This window comes from the organism of the source record quoted next, unplaced genomic scaffold, assembly GCF_019419815.1.
Source record: "Pyrus x bretschneideri cultivar Hongxiangsu unplaced genomic scaffold, Pyrus_bretschneideri_v1 Contig38, whole genome shotgun sequence".
NCBI lineage: Eukaryota > Viridiplantae > Streptophyta > Magnoliopsida > Rosales > Rosaceae > Pyrus > Pyrus x bretschneideri.
In genome coordinates, this window is record NW_025999701.1 from 41910 (window position 1) to 54411 (window position 12502).

The window sequence follows — 12502 nt, forward strand, 5'->3', positions numbered from 1 at the left end:
GTCATAGTTTTACTGGGAATAAATGTAGTCAAGATACCTGGGTGGCAGCGGGTACCTCTGCTGCAGCTGAGCAAAGGACATGTTGAGCAACATCTCTGGCCGAATCTCCCCAACAAGAACTTGTCTGCAGAACTCTTTGATTCCACCGTGGATCAGGAAGCGTATTATCAGAAAATAATAACAACTTACAAGAAGATAAAGTTTGCTTAAAATAGACCGGACCCAAAGGATGAGAGAGGCTCAGGTTGGCCAACTCATCAGCAACAAAATTCATGTTACGATAGGTATGTCAAATATTACATTTCCAGTCACACAGTAACATCGCACGACAAGCTTGAATGAATTCACCATTAGAATGATTATCAGTGGCACCATGTGATATAAGATGGACAAAAATTGCAAAATCAGACTCCAATAAAAGGCACTAAAAACCTTTATTCAAGCAAGTTTTAATCCCAAAAAGATGCCCCGAATTTCAGCGTTGAGAATCTTTCCATACCCAATATTAAAAACCTAGTATCCCAAGCTCCAAAGAGTTCCTAAGAACACCACCTACTCCAAAGAGTACCAAAGAGTTCCTAAGAACACCACCAAGATTAAAATAATTGAGTAATTAAAGGAGTGGTCAAACATTAATGGTAAAAAAATTTGAATTGAGATGCTCAGGTGAACAAGATTAGTAATGGGCAAATGGGATATTATATAAAATTTGTGCAGATGTTAACTCTAAAGGTTACTCTGTACTTGATGGGCAAGCTGCAAGATTGTCAAGGGCTGTTAAATAGAAGAAGAGATAATGTGGGCCAAAAGGAAGTGATTAAAGTGTGTTATATGGAATATCTTGTATTTGATGCTTGTACAAAATTGTTGTGTTTTTTTGTGGTAGTATTTTCTCATAAGTTTTATATGTTAACTGAGAATAACACAATGTCTTGGTTCATTTTTCTGTTTGTAACCGAAGCTTTAAGCTTCTATGAAGGAAACGCTGGCTAGTTTCACTTCAGTGGTGTGTTTATCCTTCCATGGCACTTACTTCAGTGGTTTGTAACTGAAGCTTTGTCTTCGTTTTGTTGTTTGTCTTGTTAGGCTTTCAAATCTTGTTCCTTGCTTTTTTTAGTTATTTTATTCATTGCATTTATCAGATTTTTAGTGGGGTTGTCTTGGTTTTGTTGGTTAAATTTCTCTTATTGGTTGTTTGGACTTAGTGTTTGCGACATTAATGCATCTGGCCTTTATGATTGCAGGAAATATTTGTTTTGTTGATGCTCCCTGTGTTTGTTGGTGTTTAAGTAGAAAGCAAAGCAGAGGGAAGACTTTGCAAAGCAGCAACATGCATATATTTTGGCTATTTGGACAAACTGTTTCTTACTGAAACCAACTTGCATTTGTATGTTTTATGAACTTGGATATGTGGTTGGATTAATCTATATAATGTAATGACTGTAGTTGTATTTTGTGAATCTTCTTGTATGTTATTGGAAAATATTTTAAATTTGATGTATGGAATTTACTATTTTTCTTTGTTATTTGAAAATTTGTGTGGTTTTCAATAGGTATAAATATGAGAAAAGTTCATTAAACAAACGAAGATTTGTCAAATTTTTTTTCACTTGTCCTATCTTGTTCAATACCAAACATAGTATAAATAATACAGTCATTAGTTCAATACTACACCAAACACCCAACTAATTTAGTCAGTACTATCCGGTGGCTATTTATCCTATCCGACAGAAATAGTCAGTACAGTTCGAGCTACCAAACGAGGCCTAACGTACTACCAACTCCCGGAACATTCCTCTTTTTCTCTCCGTCCCTCTAATTTTCAGCTTCAGAATACCTTTTTTTATTCTTTATCTTTGTAGAAATCTTGTATTTGTTGCTCACTTTACCCAACATAACACCCAATGATACGTAGGCAATGTACTTCTGGTCCTTTATAAATAATATACACTATCTTAGACTTGGTCTTTTTTGTCTTTGCCCTCACTTTTATCAAATCTATGATTTACTTACCGGTGTATTATTTTTTCAAGCCCCCTATAAATGGGTTTTATCCCTTGTCTTTGTCTTCCACCATCTCTTCCCCCACCTGACACCAACGTATTCGTCATCTGTCATCAAGTCATGCCTCGTATTTGTTCTAGTTTTCCCATGGCCAAAGTTGATAAGTCCTTTTGTACGGACTGTGCCCTTAGCAAGTTCACTCAATTACCCTTTTATTCTAACAATAATGTTCGTGATTTTTTTCCATTTCTATTATTCATTCTAATGTTTAGATGTCTCTGTCTACTTTTCTCAGTGGTTTTCTTTAAAGTTAATATTAGGAAAACCAACATTTTAAATCAAGTTTGCAAGTCAAATATGTGTCACCAGGAAATAAGTACGTTAGTCAATGTTTAATTAATAATCAAATCATTAACAACCACATCAGTTGGTTTTAAAATTTTAATTTCCCTATCATTATCTTTTCATTATTATGTACTCTTTACAAATGTTTTTTCTCGTTTTTCTTAGATCCAGTCCCTAACGTTCTTATATCGCTTGCAAATTACACGAAAACCGAACCCAAAAGTCAGAGAATTGGCCATTCAATCCAGAGATATAGAAGAATAATAAGAAGAATAAAGAGGAGGAAGAAGAAGATGCATATGGCATATGGCTGGCCGCAGGTCATCCCACTCGAACAGAGTCAATGCCCTTCTTCCCAAAAGATCATATACTTAAAGGTCATCAATCGCTTGCTACTTGTCGTCTCTCCCTCTCACCTTGAGCTATGGAGCTCTTCCCAGGTTTACTTTTATTTTATTTTTTATTTATGTGTATGTGTGTTTTTAGTAAATTGTGTGTTTTATGCAATTCGTGATGTGGGTTCGCATGTGTTTGCTTTGTACTTTGATCAGTATTTGTGGGTTTTGGAAATTGATGTTGGTGTCAAGGAGATATAAATGTGCAGTGATCAAATGGGCAGAGTGCATTTGTTTAAATGGGATGGGTTTTTGGGGGTTTGGTGGTTTGGTGTATTTTGTTATTTCTTGATGTGGGTGTTGTGAATTTTGCTGGTACATGCATGCACTTATGCAACTATATATGAATGATGTATGTGCGCGAGTATATATTTGAGCTTTTGTTTGATGTGGGTTTTGTTAGTAAGGTGTTTGACATTTTATTTTGTGTATTTGGGCTGGTGGGATTCAGCATAAAGTTAGACTGGGGAAGTACATGAGGGAGTCAGATTCAGCGCAGAGGGAATGTGAGAATTTGCAAGTTGTTTGGAGCCCTGATGCCAAATTGATCGCTGTTCTTGTAAGTATTTCATTGATTTTGCATGTAATCTTAGTTTTGTAGGTACTTTATACCAAATTCACGTTCTTTCTGATGTAAGTGTGTATGCAAATGCATGAACAAGTTATACAATGTGTCTATTTATGCGCGCAAGGGTAGCTCCTTCATGGTCATCACTACTTGAGCATTGATCGGGATTTGTTGAGTAACTTGAGTTTGCATGTCCACACTTAACCATATAAGAGGAAATGAATGCAAAATAGTTTAACTGATCAATGTCAATTTGGTGGACATCAAATTTAACCTAAAGTTAATAAATTTCAGTAGAAGTTTGAGTATATTTTGAACTGTTGATCTTATTTTCGAAATATGTTTTGTCATAAGTGCACCTTAGCAAGTTCACTCAATTACCCTTTTATTCTAATAATAATGTTCGTGGTTTTTTTCCATTTCTATTATTCATTCTGATGTTTAGATGTCTCTGTTTACTTTCCTTAGTGGTTTTCTTTACGGGTAATGCTAGGAAAACCAAAATTTTAAACCTAAGTTTGCAAACCAAATATGTGTCACCAGGAAATAAGTACGTTAATCAACATTTAATTAATAATCAAATCATTAACAACCACATTATTTGATTTAAAAAATTTAGTTTCCCTAGCATTATCTTTTCATTATTATGTACTCTTTACAAATGTTTTTTCTCCTTTTTCTTAGATTTTTCCCATGAAATGAAAATCTGAAATTTTTGATCATTTTAAACACTTTGTTGCCATGATTTGTGACATGTTTCATTCTCTACTTCTATGTCAATCAATCATTCTCTACTTTTTGTCATAAATAAGACATCGAACAATGCTATTCCTGCCCACACTCATCCTAACAAAATAGGCTTGCCGAAAGGAACCATCAACACATTACCACTCTTATTCGTTTCCTACTCCACACTATTGGCTTACCTCATAATTTGTGGGTTGAAGTGGCTCTTACTGTCACTCATACTCATCGTATACGACATAACATATCAAGTTAGTCTTTCTAGCATTACCTAAAAATAAATAGTTATAATTATAATGCTTGTGTGGCAAAGTCGTCATTGAAAGATAAATGACTTCTTGCATTGACTTCTTTAGCGGTATGTCTATATGTAAATGGTCTCCCCAATACTCATTACTACAAAATTATCTATAACTGGCGGTCTAAAAACTGACAACAAATGTATATTATTGTCGGATTTTAAGCAAAATCCGACAGAAAATGGATGCAGTGGCAGATATAATAAGGGACAGAATTGCCAGCGTCAGGAAATGAATTTTCCGACAGAAAATATTCTAAAATCGACAGAAATTATGTCGGATATAACCAACAGAGAATATATTAATAATGAATAAATGAGAGCATTTTTGTTGGCTAAAACCGACAGAACTTCTGTTGGATATAATCGACAGAGAATTTATTAATAAGAATAAATAAAATCATTCTTGTCGGATAAAACCGACAGAAAATATATTAATAATTAAAAAAGATATATTAACAACCACGTTTTGCATTTTCCATATTCCCTCCATTCACTGCATTTACCATATTCACAGCAAGATCAGACATTCACATTCCATTAGAATCACTCAATCGCATCATCGTTTGTTTCTACCTGCACACATTCACATTCCATTAGAATCGCTCAATCACAGCAAACATTGCTCATTCAATTGAATCTCTCCCCGAAATCGAATGAAAATCGAAATACTTACAGTGTTGATGAGATCTATGATAATGGAGAGCTCCTGGTGCGCCAGCTGCAAGTTCTCCACCATGCTGTGCCGTTGTTGTGAAATCAAATAGTTAAACCCTAAAAAGCACCACTGCAAATAGCATAAGAAAATCGAAATTAATCCTAAAGAAATTGGGAGAAAAGATATGAAAAGGGAATACCTTTCGGAGTTATTGGTAAAAAAAACCCCAACAGAGCAAAAGCCTCCAACTCCAAAGACTGTTGTGGGATTTTGAAGAGAGTGAGAGAGAGAAAATATTAGAAGAAATGAAGTAAGAGTCACCACAATACATCAAAAGCCTCCAACTCCAAAGACTTTCGGTTAAACCCACGAATTCAAGCTTACGTTAGCCCAACAATACATTAAAAGTCTAAATCGAACTAGATCCCAAGAAGACAGTCACCACTTAGCTTCGAACTTAACGACATTCGCCGGAATTCGTCGTTGTCATGACATGCATGCACATATTCAAAACAGAGATTAAACCCCATAGATTTTCGACATAATCCTCATCACATATGGATTAGAACCCACACAACCAAGAGGGGAAAATAATTCATACCTGAGATGGAGTTCGAGAGAGCTGAAGCTCTCAGCGTTAATGGCAGAGCACACGATGATGCACCGATGATACATGCAACATTGCAGGTTGATTCCCCATGTCCCAAGGGTTCGAGGTTTAGATTTTTGAGGGTTGATTTGGTCAAAATTGAGAGGAATGGTGGGGGTTCCTTCTCAGAGCTTAGAGAGAGGGAGGGTGTCGAGAGTTAAGAGTTGGGTTTTAGAAAATTGAATGAGATGAGTGGGGGTCGGATGTGGGTATACAGAAAATTTTCATTACTGTAGGTTAAAACCGACAAAAACATTTTTTAAAATATAAACCGACAGAAAATTTTCATTTCTGTTGGTTATAACCAACAAAAAAAAAATGACGGAAAAATTCCCCCCAAAATTCCCTCCCAAAATTTTGTTATGATTTTAAAAAATAAAATAATAATTGTTTGGTTTAATAAATAAATAAATAATATGTATTTAAATAGAATACGTTTTTAAAAATTAAATAAATAATTGTTTTTTTTTCGAAAATAAATAACTGTTTGGTTTAATAAATAATAACCCATGTAAAATATGCAATAAAGAAACAAAAAGATAATTGTACAATGAAAATGTCATTGTTTAATCTACCGTTTTAACACGATATGCATTCTATGAAACTTTTTTCAACAATCCAACCGTCAAACTTATTTGTACACACTCCGATATTGCAGACGTAAAAAATCATAAAAAACAAACATTCAGAAATTATTTAACTAAACAAAAGTTTTTGACAGTTATAAACGAAAAATCACAATTTAACTTTTATTTTAGCTCCGATTTTGATGATTTTTTTACAGCTACACTCCTTGACCTTATAAGAATGCAATGAATGAATTTGATCTTCAATTTAAAATATTTACACTAGTGGATACCACAAAATCTTATTTTATACTTAATAGAAGTATAATATTAAATCTAAGTGTTTGTTTAATCTACCGTTTTGATGCGATATGCACTCTACGAAACTTTTTTCAACGATCCAACCGTCAAACTTATTTGTACACACTCCGAGATTGCATACGTAAAAAATCGTAAAAACAAACATTCAAATATTACATAAAGGAACAAAAGTTTTCAATTGTTATAAACGAAAAATCACAATTTAACGGTTATTGTAGCTCCGATTTTAATGATTTTTTACAACTATACTCCTCGACTCTATAAGAATGCAATGAATAAATTTGATCTTCAATTTAAAATATTTACACTAGTGGATACCACAACATAAAATCGTAAAAAACAAACATTCAGATATTACATAACGGAACAAAAGTTTAACGGTTATAAATGAAAAATCATAATTTAACGGTTATTTTAGCTCCGATTTTAATGAATTTTTACAGTTACACTCCTCGAACCTATAAGAATGCAATGAATAAATTTGATCTTCAATTTAAAATATTTACACTAGTGGATACCACAAAATCTTATTTTATACTTAATGGAAGTATAACATTAACTCTTAAGTGTTTATTTAATCTACCGTTTTGATGCGATACACATTCTACGAAACTTTTTTCAATGATCTAACCATCAAACTTGTCTGTACACACTTTGAGATCACATATGTAAAAAATCACAAAAAACAACCGTTCAAAGATTAGGTAACAAAACAAAAGTTTTTGACGGTTATAAACGAAAAATGCAATGAACGAATTCGATCTTCAATTTAAAATATTTACATTAGTGAATACCACAAAATCTTATTTTATACTTAATGGAAGTATAATATTAACTCTAAGTGTTGGTTTAATCTACAGTTTTGATGTGATACGCATACTACGAAACGTTTTTCAATGATCCAACCGTCAAACTTGTTTGTACACACTCCATGATCGCATACGTAAAAAATCGTTAAAAACAAACATTCAAAGATTAGGTAATGGAATAAAAGTTTTCGATGATTATAAACGAAAAATCACAATTTAATGGTTATTTTAGCCCTGATTTTGATGATTTTTTGCAGCTACACTCCTTGATCCTATAAGAATGCAATGAATGAATTTGATCTTCAATTTGAAATATTTACACTAGTGGATAAATCTTATTTTATACTTAATGGAAGCATAACATTAACTCTAAGTGTTTGTTAAATCTATCAATTTGATAGGATATGCATTCTACGATACTAGTTTCAACGATCCAACAGTCAAATATGTTTGTATATACTCCAAGATAGCATGTGTAAAAAATCGCAAAAAAAAAAAAAAAAAAAACATTCAGAGATTATTTTGGCGGCCATCCAAAATTTTGCTTTGTTCGTGTAGGTTATATCTGATAGGGCCATGAGTGGAAATTTTTTTTTTAAAAATGCGTTTATTTATTTATTTTTAATCATTATAATATTTTAAAATAATAAAATCAGACATGATAGAGTACACCAGATGTTCATGTGTGTTTATGTGCAGACAATGTGTTTTGTGACGCATTGAAAAAAATTGTTTGAATTTCTTTGTATCTTGTTGCTTGCCTGTGAGGGAGCATAATCTTTATTACAAAAATGATAGAGCTTTAAATTGTAGTTTGTTGTTATTATTCTCTCATAAAATTTATGGCTCGTGAGAATTGGGTTCATTAGACTTTAGGGTTATGAGTGAAAAAAAATATATTTAAAAGTATGTGTTTATTTATTTATTTATTTTTAATCAATATAACATTTTAAAATAATAAAATTTTCATTTTTGTCGGTTATAACCGTCAGAATACTATAATAATAACCGCCACCATTAACTTAAAAACCGCCAGAATCTGTCAAAAATATTTAAAAAAAAAAAGATTCAAAAATACTGTCGCCGTTATAACCGGCAAGATTTTTTTAATATTCTCCAGGAATTTATGTCGGATATAATCGATAGATTTTTCTAATATCCGCCATCTAAAGCTAATATTGTAGTAGTGACTATCAATTTATTATTCCTATAATTATATTACCTTAGTGAATAATTATATCCTTTATGATGCTATTTCGATGGCTACTCGAATGACTCACTATTTCATTTACTACAATACATAAAATAATAAAATTTAATAACTACGATTACTCACAACCATACTATCAATAATAAACCATGATAGTTGAGGATGTCAAAGTTCTAACGTCGAAGGTCACTAAAGTTAACTTTAACCATGTTTGTCGCCAAGCCAATGATGTTACCTGCCCCGTAACTCGCTTCGCTCTTCGTGTTGGCAATTCTTGATATTGAATTGAGGAACTCCATGATTTATGCACAAATATGTTGTTTGAAGATTGCAATAGTTACAACCCTTGTGTCTTTAAGTTTGTTTGGTATTTCTGTCGGCTGCTAGCCTGCTACCGATGTACTTTTCTTTAGTTAATGAAAGGAAAATTTTATTTGAACTCATATAATCTTTTTCTACACTTAACTTAAACTTTAAATATGAATTGTCTTTTTTACCCTATTGCATAATTACAATTAAATACAAGATGAAATTAACAATAAAAAAAATTATCAATAAACCATGTGGGATTACAAGTTTTATTTATTTTTTCAATAAACCATGTGGGATGATAGTTTTATTTTTTTTCTTTCTACTTTCTGCATTTTTGAGTAGGAGAACAAGAGTTGTGGTGTATAATGCTGGATTTTTACTTATTTGGTTCTTTAAAGTGTTGTGCTTTGCAATTGTGTTGTTTTATAGGCATAATACATAGACATTAAAACCTTTTGGGATTAAACTAATAATGCCATTAACACAATAATTCAGCTCGATGAAACTACTCAAACAACACCATTCTTGCCCACACTTACCCCAACAAAATGGGCTTGCCGGAAGGAAATCGCGACACATTGCCACTCTTATCCATTTCCTACTCCACACTATTGGCTTACCTCATAATTTGTGGGTTGAAGCGGCTTTTACTGCCATTCATACTCATTGTATACAACATAACATATCAAGTTGTCTAACGAGAGAATAGTTTTAGCTCTTAATATGTCTCAGACATCATTTCCATAACATGAATCTATAATGTATTGGTGAGAAACATTAATTATACATTTTATTTTTCATACATATGACTTTAAAGTAAGGAGAATCAAATACAAAAACTCAGTGTGGAGCCCCATTAGAGGCAAGGAAGCCACTTGACCGTAACAACTTGTTTTTATTTTTATTTTTTATTATTATTATTAAAAACACTTAGAAGTCAGATTAACAAGTATCGTGGAAGAAGTTGTGAGCTTATAATTTAAAACTATAGTTAAGCAGAAGTATTAATATTTATTTTTAATTTTTAATAAGAATGACCCTTTAAGACCTACTTTAATTCTTGAAGTTGAACTCAAAATTTAGGTTCTAAATTTATCTCAATTTGCTCCAACCATTGGGGCAAATATGATTTAACCAAAAACTCATTTCTGTGGTACATTTAGGCCATGATTCTCCCTGGGTTAGTGGATTGACCCACTATATATGTGTATTTTTGTTTAGTTTTATATTTATAAATTTATTGAATCAAAAGACTAAGATCTAATATGATCAAATCCAATGGTAAAAAAAAAAGGCAAAAAAATATTTAACTATCTGAATTTAAATCTAATGGTGTAAATAAATAAATAAAATTTCTTTCAAGTGTTTCATAATTTTTATAGTGTCATACGAGTTTCATGGTTATCTAGGGTGTGTTTGTTTGGGTTCATTAACTCTCATTGGAGACTAGTTAGTGGTGTTGTCCCATGTTTGTTAGGTACAAGTATTAAGTTTAGTGGGAGTAAACCTGACTCTCTTAGTTGTTAAAAGTTCTTAGCTAGGCCTCCCAAATATCACTGGATTGTTAAGAACCTCGCACTGGTTCGTCTGAGTCGTTTGCATTGGCAACCTGCGTTGTTTGTTTAGTTTGCGTTACCATCTGCTAAATTATCATCTTCCTCATTTAATTTCTTCTAAACTTGAATCTGGGTTGGTTTAATTTTTTATTTATTTTTCTTAATTTTTATATGTACTTGCGAGGATTAAGGTCCACGAGCTCAGCAAGGTGGGCATCTCTCTCTAATGTTATTGATTGATGAATTGATTTGTGCAATTTTGTTCAATTTTGTTCGTTTGCGTTTGTGATTTGGGCATCTCGTAGAGAAGTCTACAGGAACAAGAAGCTCATTCTCCTTGATCTACGTCCTAAGAAAACCAGGTCTGTCAAGAGGCATTTCACCAAGCACCAAGTATGGTTAATCTGCATCTTAGTAAAACCTGATTTAGGTTTTTGTTGATATTTTGTGCATAGTTATTTTCTTAGGTAATTTTCAATTTAGAATTTGATTGTGAGTTAGTTTATGATGTTGTATGGAATTACTTTGTTGTGATTGTTCAAATACGGTTGATATTTCACTAATTTTCATTATACTATTTCTTAGTCCGACACTGCATCAAATGTTTCACTAAGTTAGACTAGCTTAGTCTAGTCTAAGCCAATCTAGCTTAGTCTTTGAAACAAGTTCAGTCCGAGATAGTCCGATGCAACAAACGCACCCTAAGGAGAGGGGGTGGGCTTTAGCCTCACAATTGACTAGCAACTATTTTTTAGTACATACATATGTGGGTGTCAATAACAATTTTCAATTCAAATATTGATTAATTAGAAAGATAATTCAAATAAGTTAGTCTCTCTAGTATTACTCAAAAATAATTAGTTCTAATTATAATACTTGTGTGGCAAAGTCGTCATTGAAAGATAAATGACTTCTTGCATTGACTCTTTTAGCGGTATGTCCATATAATATGGTCTCCCCAATATTATCGATTTATTATTACTGTAATTCTATTACCCTAGTGAATAATGATATCTTTATGATGCTATTCACTTTAAATGTAGAAGGCTACTCTAATGACTCACTATTTTATTTACCGCAACACTTAAAATAATAAACTTTACCATGTTTGTTGTCAAGCCAATGGTGTTACTTGCCCACGAACTCACTATGTTTGTTATGTTGGCAATTCTTGATATTGAATTGAGGAACCTCATGATTTCATGTTGGCAATTCTTGATATTGAATCGAGGAACCCCATGATTTCATGCACAAATATGTTGTTTGAAGATTGCAATAGTTACAACCTTTGTGTCTTTGAGTTTATTATATCGGCTACTGAAGTACTTTGATTTGCTTAAAGAAAATTTTATTTGAACCCATATAACATTTTTACACCAAATGTAAACTTAAAATGTGAATTGTATTGCATAAATACCAACAAATACAAGATGAAATAAACCATAAAAGTAAAATTTAACAATAAACCCATTGGGATTAAAAGTTTTATTTTTTCTTTCCACTTTATGCATTTTCTGAGTAGAAGAACAGAGTTGTGGTGTATAATGCTAGATTTTTACTTATTTGGTTCTTTAAAGTGTTGCACGTTGCAGTTTATGTTGTTTTATAGGTAGAATACATAGACATTAAAACCCTTTGGGATCAAACCAATGATGCCATCAACACAATAATTCGGCGCGATGAGACTATTAAAACTGGAGAGTTCCTTCAACCTTGTATTTGAAGGTGCCACAACAATTTTGGACTGCATAATTTCTTGATATTGGTTAGTGTTTATTTGGGAATATGCATATGTAGTTTCACTTAAAAAAAATGTTGACTTCAATTATGTATGAATATTTGCATTTACCTTTTGATTTTTCATAAAACGACCTAGCTACTCTCAATTGGGGGATGCATAGTGAGAAAAGCTACAAAGAGTCAACAAAATAGTAATCCAAGGTGTTATCTGATGCCTGTTATATTTGACGCCCCTATCGTTTCTCTTAGTGTAGTATAGGATGCTAGTCAAAAGGATCACATATCCAATTCCCAATATGAGCCACATTGTTCAAGTTATGTGAACCC